Source organism: Acinonyx jubatus, chromosome D4, assembly GCF_027475565.1.
Source record: "Acinonyx jubatus isolate Ajub_Pintada_27869175 chromosome D4, VMU_Ajub_asm_v1.0, whole genome shotgun sequence".
NCBI classification, from domain to species: domain Eukaryota; kingdom Metazoa; phylum Chordata; class Mammalia; order Carnivora; family Felidae; genus Acinonyx; species Acinonyx jubatus.
Genome location: NC_069391.1, coordinates 52,578,884 through 52,590,390, shown reverse-complemented (window position 1 = coordinate 52,590,390; position 11,507 = coordinate 52,578,884). Strand labels below are relative to the sequence as shown.

The following is an 11,507-nucleotide window of genomic DNA, read 5'->3' as shown; positions in this document are numbered from 1 at the left end:
CCAATAAGGGGGAAAGGAGGCAGGGGGTGGTAGCAAAGGGGATCAAGCAACTTTCATTGAAGGATTCATTTTTGATTGAAATATTTTGTTCTAATCTCCAACTTCCTTTTTAACTTGGCAGAATGACCAAAAGAAAAACAATGTCCCTCCCTAGCCCAGTTTACGGCCTGCCAGAGCAGAGGATCCAGTTACTTCTTCCAAATTGTATATGTTGGGTTGTTGGATACATTCTTTTTTTTTTTTTCTTCTTTTTAAATCTATTGCTCATATACATAGGGTTTTCTTTTAATGGCATGTCAAAGTGGAGTTTGGTGAAAAACCACAGGAGAAAAAAAAACAAAATGAAAAAATATAGATCAAATTTAGCTAGCTATTTAATGCTTTTTTTTTCTTTGAGTATGTTGTGGAAGGAATTCTCTGCAAGTGATACATCCTGTAACTGTAGGCAGATGTAATCCCCTGGCCGTGATACCAGCAAAGATTTCCCTTCGCGTTGGAGACATTTGCAGCCATTTTGTTCCCTCCCACAAAGAGGAAGTGCACAGGGAGGAGGACATTCCGGGCCATGTGCACTATTTGTAATGTTCCACAGTTGTGTTTACAATTCCCAGGATGCCCTGTGAGCCTGGCCTTGGAAGGGAAAGAACCCCAGGGTGTTACAACCTGGGGCTGGGATCTGGGCAGCGCCCACAGGGGCACTTTTTCTTCTCAGAAAGCCCCTCCTCCTTCTTTCGGCCAATCTGCCTCACTTGTTGCTTTGAGCCTCCTTCAAACTCACCTCCTCAGGACACAGGCTGGAGTGTCCTAAGATGTCACTGTTTGTGTTATATTCATTTGGGCTCTTGCCTTTTCTCTATAATGATGTTAAAAACATACTTTTCCCTCCTGGTCGGGCGTGCTTTTTCTAGTGGGAGTAGGAGATAGATTCCACCTGCTTATTCAGACCAGAAACAGCTTGAGAGATATCTTGTTTGTGACCCCCAGAAGCACACCCTGTGACAGTAGTTTGAGGGCAAATGTCTTATTGGGAGAGGGACCTGGGAGATCCCAGTAGAGGAGTGGGGCAGGGAGGAAGGGAAGGGAAGGGAGCCACCAAAGGGCTTGTCAAGCTAGTGGCCACTGTGGGCAACTGGGTCTTAATCCTTTCCAGTAGCAACCCCCCTACACTTGGTGTGACAATCAAAAATGTCTTCAGACAGGGCCATAAACTCCCTGGGTGGGGGCAAAATGGCTGATGCTTTGGAAGCATGGACCTCTGGGCAACTGCAGATGCTGGCCATTGGAAGTCTGGCTGGCATGTACTGAGATGAGAAAGCCAACAGGATGTGCCACTACTGGGCCCTGGGGTGTCTGTTGCACCCCCTTCTAGAGGACGAAGAGGGAGCAGTCTAGAAGGGTGTCTTAGCTCAAGCTGCTATGTCAAAAAAAAATACCATAAACTGAGTGGTTTATAAATAAAAAAAAATATTTCTCACAGTTCTGGAGCCTGGAAATCTAAGATCAGGGTGTGGTGCAGTCGGGTTCAGATTGTATTCTCATATGGTGCAGAGCAGAGAGAGGAAGCAAGCTCTCCAGTCACTTTTTATGGCATTTATCGCATTCGTGAGGGCGCCACCCTCATGGCCTCATGTAATCCTACTTACCTCCCAAAGGCTCCACTTTCTAACACTGTCACATTGGGGGTAGGGTTTCAACATATAAATTCGTGGGGGACACCAGCATTCAGTCCATAATGGGATATTTCCATCTGAGTATCCAGTGGGTGCCTTGACTTCAATTAGAACCCACGAATCTCTCTCCAAAACTCTTAAATCTGCCCCTTCCTGTAATCTCTTTCCAGGTGGTAACCCACTTACCAGAGAGGGTTCCTAAACTTCTCCTTTTTGCCCTGCACCCCTCCACCCATCTCCCACCCAACACAGCTCATTCCACTTCCGGTAGCAAATCTATCTCCTCTTCACGACCTCCCGATATGGCTTCCGTGCAGGCAGTCTTGCTTCTTTATCCGTCCAATATTGCTACTGCCTCTGTGCTGACCTCTCTTTTCCAAGTCCTGTCTGATCATTCTTTCCAAAGGCAATACGACCATCACCAAAGTCTACTCGAAATTTAAAAAATAGTTCCCACCACTCTCTGAATGGACTGCCAAGAGTTTATCCAGGCATGCCAAGTCCTCTGTCACCTGAGAAGGGAGACTATCAGAGTGATTTAGAGGCAATACTCCCTGGATTCAAATCTTAGCAACTCAGATAAATTGCCTATTGTTGTTTTTCCTCCTCAATCTCAGTTTCTCCAAAAGCAAAACAGGGGATCAACAGTATCTGCATGAGTAATCTATAAAAAGCACTTTTAAGAGGACCTGGCCCATATTAAGAGATCAATAAATGTTCTCTGTCATTGTTATTGCCTGACATGCAGGGTTGTCACGAGCGTGAAGTAAGGTGACAATTGTGGAAGAGCTCTGCCCGCCATATGTCGTCTCACTACTGCATCTTGCTACTCATCTGTGACACAGAATTGTTGGCTCTGGGCTGGATAGGGGGTGGGGACACAGGAAGGGTTAGCACATTCCCAGCACTGGCACATCAGTCAGGAGGCAAGGCCCCCAGGGGAAAAGGACACATGGAGTGTGTCTGTGTGAGGAACAGAGCTTTGGGTATCTGCTGTTCCAGAAATGAGCTCTTATGAGTTGGAGAAGCACCAATTGACTCATCAAGTTTTGACATTGGCTGCGGAGCTTGAAATGCCTCCTGTCCAAGAATTCACCACTCTGTCCTGTGAGCCTCGTGGGGAGCACAGTTAAAGGGCCTACAGTGTTCCCGGGACACACTGTCTGACTGTTTGAACTGGTGAAGAATGTGTGGAGCCCTTATTGTATATGGATGGCACGCTGCATGGCCGTTGGACCGGCCAGGAAAGGTACAGGCTGGCAGGCTGCTCCAGGGTCCCCTACCAGACGTCTCTAGGAGGGAGTTGGCTCCGGGAGGGAGGACAGGAGGTGTCCTTGAGAGGGTTCACCTTAGAGAGCCAGCTGGAAGCACTGGGTGAGGGGTTGGCAGCAAACGTCACATTTTAACAAATGAGAAGATACCTCCCACCTTGCTACTCAGTAACAGAGACAGTCCCCTCGGTTCCTTTAAGGGACCCACTGTGACAATTATCCAGTAGTGGTTCAGATCACAGATTTGGGGCAAAATCCCAGGATTCAAGCCTCTGCTCTGCCACTTGTGTGACCTGATGCAAGTGGCTTCATTTTCACCATGCCTCAGTTTCCTCATCTGTGAAGGGGAATATTAATAATACCCACCTAATGGAGCTGCTGTGACGATGCGGTGAGTATGACATGCTAGGCACTTAGAACCGTGCCCGACACATGGTAAACGCTGTGGATGGGGGTATTAGCAATGGGTTCAAGGAGACATTTAGGCCACAGCCTCAGACTGAGGGACAGAAGCGCTGGGTTCTGGTGTGATGGTAGCCAGCAGGCCCCAGGCCTTGGTTTGTACCCCATTCCGGGAAGGTTCCAGGTTGTTCTCTCCCTCCCTGCCATCCCCGCTCATCCTCTGTTCCCATCAGCCTGGGTGAATTGCTTTCTCCTTCTCCTTCTCCTTCTCCTTCTCTCGGAGCTCTCTCTTCGGGTTCTACTTGCCAGCCACTCCTTGACCTCTGGGGTCTTGTGGTGTTAGCAGCTCTCTGCTGTAACCAGCTCTCAGGTACCACCCCATGCTGTGCTGTTTTCCTAAACCCAGCTCCCCCCGCCCACCCCGGTTAAAAACATGTCTTTGTTAAACTCCCCTTCTTGCCTGACTTGAGTGTGCCATGATAGATCTGAAGTCTAACCCCAGCAGCTGGAATCCAGAATTCTCAACCGGTCCACTATACTCGTCCTCTTGGGACACAAGAGATGGGTCACATCTCTTTCATCTTCTAACGAGAACCGACTTGAGCCCCCTCCATCTTGGGGCGCTGAGAAACCCCATGCTCCGTTGGAGCCTGTCCTTCCCTCATCCAAAGAGGCCAGCAGAGGGAGGAAGGAGGGCTCTGAGGAGGGCTTGGTCCCTGTCCCAACTTCCTGCTGCAGCTTCTCTAGCATGGCATCATGGCCATCACTGGGGAAAGCTGGCCTTGCATGGTCTGGCTGTCCTTGTCTGCGGCTGCCATGAGGCAGTTTTTCCCGTCCCGGAGTGAGTGACAGCATTTCTGAGTAAAAGGCACTGCTGGATTACACGTGTGCTGCCTCATTTTATTCTTGCAAAATCCTTTTGAAGTACAGGCTTCTCTTCACACCAGAAATGAGGAAACTGAGGCCTACACAGGTTAACTAACTGACCTGCCTTATTTATATTAGAACTTTCCAATTTTGAAATGAAGTGTTGGCTTCTCAAATCCAATTGCTGGCATTAGAATAATCTTAAGAGTCAACTGTGGGCCTCCGCACCCAGGGGCTGGCTCACTGGTTGACCGTGCTGTCCAGCTGATATGCTCAGTGACCCCCTGCACTGAGTCTGTCCCGTCTTTATCACGTTCTCTTTCTTCTTCTCTGTTCTCTCCCCAGATCCTCTTTAACTCTCCTTCCCCCGAGTCACATTTTGAGAGGTCATTAAAATCCAGAGTGAGTTAGCAAGTTCCATTTAAACCCTTTTTCTTTTCAAACAGACCGTGAGCCTTTCCAGATTCCCCCTCCCGTCACCCACTCACCATTCAGCCACATTTAAGCCCACTGCTGACAGACGGCCTTCCCCTCTTTCCAAATGTTGCCCTCCTCAGCCAAGAATATTCTATGCGCACATTGTTGCTGGAATGGTAACATTTGCAAAGTCTTAACATTCTGAGTCTCATATCCGCGGAAATAATTCTTCTCAGAGTAGTAGCTGGACAAATCCTCACCGAAGGGTGTAAGTTCTGAAGATCATGGAATTGTAGAGCTGGGTGGCCTCTCAGAGACCTCCAGGCAGCTCCGCTCCAGACAGATGAGGAGCCTACACTGTAGAGCTCAGGGAACCTTCTCAGAGTCCACAGGGCCTGGCCCGGGATCTGGGCCTGCTGAGCCCAGCACTTTTCCACCACCTCGAATCTTCTTCCACTTCCTGCCTAGTGATAGTGCTGCCTGACGTCGTTGGTGTGGGAGAGGGTAATGAGCTGGGAGGGGCCTGGGGGACTGAGGGCAAGTAAGGCTTCTGCCTCAGCTGTGCCACTTGCTTTGTGTCTTTGGGCAAGTTAGTGCACCAGTCTGAGCCTCACTTTCTTGTCCTTGTCGTAGGCTTGTTTTGAGGATGTGAGGATGGTAAATAACTTAGTAGGGGTACTTGGTGCAGACACAGGTCAAGGAATGGCGCCTCTCTCTTCCTCATTCTCCTTTGCCTCTCCAACAAGCAGTCTGCTGGTCAGCCTGCCTCCTGAGTGTGGCCCTCACCATCAGTGGTGACGGCTGCTGCTATTGCCTGTGAAGGCTGAATCCCCCATTGCTGCGCTGTTGGGCCGGGGGGAGCCCCTGACGGGCACCTGGCACGTGCAAAGGCCTTCAGGACGCTGGCTGCCTCACTGGGGATGCAATTCTTCATTTCGCATGCTTTTTCAAGTGATGCATTTTCAGGCATGGTTTCAAAATCACTCTACCAGGAGATTTGGGGGTCCACAGATGAGTGTAAATCTGGACATCTCTTCCCCTAGATACGTCACTGTTCATGTCATTGATGCATTCATTATCTTGTCCCTGTTAGCACCTCATTTCAGTTCCAGGGCTGAGCAAGCCTTTGTCAAGGGGGAGAGGGGCTGGCATTGGTTCCTAGCACCTGTAGACTGGCCTGACCATGCCGTTCCCTGTCTCCTGGAAGAAATACTCCTTTCTCTTTGGGGTTCAGTGCTGTTTTCAAAGCGTGCTCGTGAGGCCTTCCTATCTCTGAGCACGGGAAGGGGTGTGGTCTTTCTTCGGGTCCACAGCTGAGCCCAGGGTGCAGCCTGTATATACTGAAGGTTGGTCCTGATGCTGGCTTTGTAGACAACAGCCAGTCTGTGGCCAGAGAGAGTGAAGGGAGATCCCTGCTCAGGGCTCCTGGAACCACACCCTAGTGACCACTGTCCTGCCATCCTGAGACTGTCTGCCCTCAAGGAGCTCTCTAGCTAGAAGGGGAAGGATCAGTAATAGATAATCGGTACCTTGTGATAAATGCTGTCGTGCAGGTGTGCATGAAGCCAGAGCTGACACAAAGGAGAAAGGAATCCATATCTGCACGTGGAAGTCAAGGAGAGCTCCCAGAGGAGGTGACGTTTAGATTGGATTCTCATGCACCAGCTAGATGGGGAGGGACAGTCCAGGTATAGTGAGCCCCTATAAACACTTCTTGTGTTCTCCAAAGATCCTCTCCTCTGTTTCTCCTACACCCCTGGAGATTCCTTGATTAGTGGTAGTTTCCTATGTGTCCCTGGTAGAACCAGAGGGAAGAACAAAGCAGGGAGGGCTAAATATGGAAACAGCTAACATCAAGTTCAAAAAATTCTCAGAGTAGCCATTTATTTTTTTTTAATTAAAAAAAAAATTTTTTTTAACGTTTATTTATTTTTGAGACAGAGAGAGACAAAGCATGAACGGGGGAGGGTCAGAGAGAGGGAGACACAGAATCTGAAACAGGCTCCAGGGTGTGAGCTGTCAGCACAGAGCCTGACGCGGGGCTCGAACCCACGGACCGCGAGACCATGACCTGAGCCGAAGTCGGCCGCTTAACTGACTGAGCCACCCAGGCGCCCCTCAGAGTAACCATTTAAAAGTCTTCCAGGTTGTCGTCTGATGGTGCCATCATCCTTCTAAGCTGGGTCTGGGGATAAGACCCATGCATAACTGCAAATGTACAAAAAATAAAAATAATAAGTTTCAACACAATGCACTGAGTGCTGACCCTATAGCCTGAGAGTTAGGAAGGCCAACTGTGTCCCGTTTTAGTTCTGTGAACTTGAACAATGACTTCATCCTGTCTGCCTCAGGGTTCTCATCTGTAAAGTCAGGGTAATATTGGAACCTATCTCATAACGTTGCTAGGAGGAGAGGTGGGTGTGTCATAATAAAAATATGTATATTTGGCCTTTGTCCTAGTTCTTAACACAGAGATCCTAAATCCCTTGGAATTTCCTGGGTGAGAGGAACATCTTTTGTTCTAATGTGATGGCTCTTGGTGGGCCTCTAGAGAGCTTCAGGATGGGTGCTGGTCACTGGAAAGACCAAACCTTGTTTAGAAGCCTGGAAATTTCTACCCACTCTCTGACTTCTGAAAAGGGAGAGGGGCTGGAGATTTAGTGAATCGCCAATTGTCAGCGATTTAATCAATTGTTCCTACATAATGAAACTGCCATAAGGACCCCTAAATTTGGGGGTTTGGAGAGCTTTTGGGTTGCTGGGAGGGTGGTTCACCTAGAGAGGGCATGGAAGCCCTGTGCCTATTCCCCCTACCTTGCCTTCCTTGTGTTTCCTCCATCTGGTTTGTCGTGAGTTGCATTCTTTATAATAACTGGTAATAAGTGAAGTACTTTCCTGAGCCCTGTGGGTTACCCAAGCAAATTATCAAACTTGAGGAGGGGATTGTGGGAACCCCCAAAATCTATAGCAACTGACATCTAAAGTGAGAGCAGTCTTGTAGGACGGAGCCTTTAACTTGTGGATCTGATGCTATCAGGGAGAGAGAGAGGGTCAGGAGAGACTGAATTGAAGGACACCCAGGGGGAGGACTTGGTTTTGGTATGGAAAAACCCTGGAAGCGTTGTGAATAAAAGCAGTCTGGAGTGGGTTAAGCAGGTAGACAGAATAATGGCCCCACATGGTGCCGAATCCCTAGGACCTGTGAACATGTTACCGTATGTAGCAAAGGAGACTTTGCAGATGTGATTAAGTTAACAGTTTGGGGATGGGAAGATCATCGGGCTTATGTGAGTGGGCCCAATATAATCATAAGGGTCATAGATGGGGACAGCAGAGGCAGCAGATGGAGAAAGGGCCACAGTCAAGGAAAACAGGCAGCTTCTAGAGGTTGGAAAGAAAGGGCAAGGAGCAGATTCACTCCTAGAGCCTCCAGCAGGCACACGGCCCAGCTGACACCTTGATTTTAGCCCAGCGAGACAAATTTTGAACTTCTGACCCCCAGCACTGTAAGATAATAAATTCGTGTTGTTTTAAGCCACTAGGTTTGTAGTGATTTGTTACAGCAGGATTAGAAAGCTCAGTCAATGCATGGAGAGTGCTCCGAACGGAGCCTGCGTTGGGAAGTGCTCCCTATGGTTGCTGAGTTTTGTCAGGATTTCTCTCCACCTGCAGACTGGTTAGACTCGGGGGGGGGGGGGGGGGGGGGGGGCTGACAGTGAAAAGAACAAGCCACCACCTGCAGCAAGTTCCTGACATCATGGAGTTTAAGTTCAGGAGGAGGAGACAGCATGTGAATAAAGAAGTAAATAAGTGTTAATGAGGAGTAAGAAAACAAAGAAGACCAACATTGAAGGGCTCCTGGGGTTTGGGTCTATTGTAAGTGGTGGAGGTGGCAAAGGCCTTCTTTAAAAAAAAACTTTTTTTTAATGTTTATTTTACTTCTGAGGGAGAGACAGAGCATGAGTGGGGGAGGGGCAGAGAGAGAGGGAGACACAGAATCCGAAGCAGGCTCCAGGCTCCGAGCTGTCGGCACAGAGCCTGATGCGGGGCTCGAACTCATGACCCTTGAGATCGTGACCTGAGCCAAAGTCAGATGCTTAACTGACTGAACCGCCCAGGCGCCCCAGCAAAGGCCTTCTGAAGAGGTGACCTGGAGCAGAAGCCTGGGTGCAGAGGGAGGGGGCCAGGTGGGACTCCCCAGGCAGGTGGAGCAGCCAGTGTGAAGGCCCAGATCAGAGAGAGCAAGAGGCCATGTGGGGTGGAACAGAGTGAGGGGGACAGGAAGCAACTGAGGAGTGGGGCCTGGAAGGTCACAGTGGAATAGGGTGCCTCCGAGGTCATAGTTAAGAAATTAGGGGGGCGCCTGGGTGGCGCAGTCGGTTAAGTGTCCGACTTCAGCCAGGTCACGATCTCGCGGTCCGTGAGTTCGAGCCCCGTGTCGGGCTCTGGGCTGATGGCTCAGAGCCTGGAGCCTGTTTCCGATTCTGTGTCTCCCTCTCTCTCTGCCCCTCGCCCGTTCATGCTCTGTCTCTCTCTGTCCCCAAAAAAATAAATAAACGTTGAAAAAAAAAATTAAAAAAAAAGAAATTAGGATTTTACTCTGAGTGGAGTGGGGAGCCACGGGGGATTTTGAACCTAGCAAAACCACACCTGGCTTAGTTTTAAAAGGATCACACAGATTCAGGGCTTCCCAGTGGGGGGCTATTGGCATTTGGGGCGGGGGTAATAATTAGCTGTGAAGGATTGTCCTAAGTATTTAGGATACTCATCCTCCAGGCATTAAAGTGGACAAGCATTATTGTGAAAACTCTCAATGCTTCCACCTCTTTTCTTTTTTAAATTTTTTTCTTTCAACATTTATTTATTTTTTTGGGGACAGAGAGAGACAGAGCATGAACGGGGGAGGGGCAGAGAGAGAGGGAGACACAGAATCGGAAGCAGGCTCCAGGCTCTGAGCCATCAGCCCAGAGCCTGACGCGGGGCTCGAACTCACGGACCGCGAGATCGTGACCTGGCTGAAGTCGGACGCTTAACCGACTGCGCCACCCAGGCGCCCCTCCACCTATTTTCAAACACCTTGGGGAAGGTGGGTTGGATGGAACCGCCCTGGCCGAGAGGTAGAGTGAAGGCTTGAGGTCCTGAGGCACTAGGTAGAAGCAGAGAGAAGATGGTAGCTGGGCGGGGGCAGTGGAGGTGGAGAAGGCAGAATTTACGAGATTTAATGATGAACTGGGTGTTGGAGAAAGCTGAGGGTGAGGAGGACCCCAAGTTTTTGAAAATTTATAATCTGCTCCCCCCCAGCCCAAGTTTGTTCGTATGATGGAGAGAATGATGTAAAATTACATTTTAATTTTGGGATACCCATAGGATATGTTCAGGTGGGTCTTTGAGACTGGAGATCAGAGAGAGGTCAGGAGGCAGAGAGAAGTTTGGGGGTCCCCATGGTTGGTAAAGCCATGAAGCTGACTGAGATCAGCCGGGGAGAGAATGTTAATGGAGTGAGGCCGAAAGGCAGAATCTGGGGCTCTGGACGCTCAGACTTTCAGGAAGTGGAAAGGATCCCGCAAAGAGGATGGAGAAGGATCAGCCACTGTGGAAGGAGAACCAGAAGAGTGAAGGTTCTGGCAGTTTTCTAGAGAGAGTGTGCCAGGCACTGTATGGGGCCCTTTCAGGTAAATCACCTCATCAGCTACTCACATCAGCCCTGCGAGGCTCATGGTGTACTGCCGAGAGAATGCTCTTCGAGAACATAATCCTTTTGCTTTAGCTTTTGGCAAATGAAACGTGTAATTTCAGGGTGATTATCCTCATTCTACAGCGTGTTGCCCTTACTTAGCATCTGCTGAGCACAGCTCTAACGTAGCGGGGGATGGGTGTTCTCATGTGTGATGACACTCCAGTGGCCTCCACCATTTTTAGGAGCTCAAGAAGGGAGAGGAAGCCTCCACTCCTGTGGTCCATTGGATTTTGTGAATGTGTCTAGCAAAATACAAGTGATCAGAAACTACTGTAAAATGAAGCTATTTCTCCAGCCCCTTTTAAAGCTAGCAAATGCTATCGATTTTTAAATTTTACCTTTTTTTTATTTAAAAAAAAAATCTAAACCCATGCTCTTTTTATAGTAATGGCACCTCTACTTGATGAAGTATTCTGCAGCCATTGAAAATGTTTCTGAGAAACAGAAAACAATGTAGAAGAATGCCACTATTTTAAAGTTAAGAAGGCAGATTATAACATTGCAGATCCAAGAGATCAAAGCCATGTAATGTAAACAAAACAGATGTGCAGGAGAAAAACCAACAGCATTGTAAAGAATCTGTCAAAATATTAATAGTGCTTTTCACTGGGGGATAGGAAAGTAAGAAATAGATTTATCTTTTTCTTGATTTTATGTATTTTCCAAATTTTTGTAATGAGTATGTATTATTTTAGAACACTGTTGTTCAATAGAACTTTCTATAATGATGGAAATAGGCTCTATTTGTACTATCTAATCCAGAGCCACTGGCCACGTATGGCTAGTGTGCACTTGAAATACGATTACTGTGACTGAGGAACTGGATTTTTAATTCTATTAAATTATACAAAGTTTAGTTTGAATTTTAGTAGCCATATGAGGTTAGTGACTACTGTATTTGACAGCAGGTTTTTAAAAATGTTTATTTCTTTTTGAAAGAGTGAGAGAGAGAGACAGAGAGGAATCAGGGGAGGGTCAGAGAGAGAGGGAGACACAGAGTCTGAAGCAGGCTCCAGGCTCTAAGCTGTCAGCACAGAGCCCAGCGCAGGGCTTGAACTCACAAACGGCGAGATCATGACCCGAGCTGAAGTCAGACGCTTAACTGACTGACTTCAGGTGCCCCTGACAGTGCAGTTTTAAAGT

The 11,507-nt window shown here is 48.4% G+C and overlaps 1 long non-coding RNA gene across 1 annotated transcript in view; it reads left to right on the top strand.

Annotated features, from left to right (window-relative positions):
- The first annotated feature begins 2,546 nt into the window (after positions 1–2,546).
- Positions 2,547–11,507, top strand: part of LOC128312199 (uncharacterized) — a 35,034-nt gene continuing 26,073 nt past the window's right edge. The window contains exon 1 of the long non-coding RNA XR_008291179.1: positions 2,547–2,919. This is a non-coding gene — a long non-coding RNA (uncharacterized LOC128312199). The remainder of the gene's footprint in view (positions 2,920–11,507) is intronic.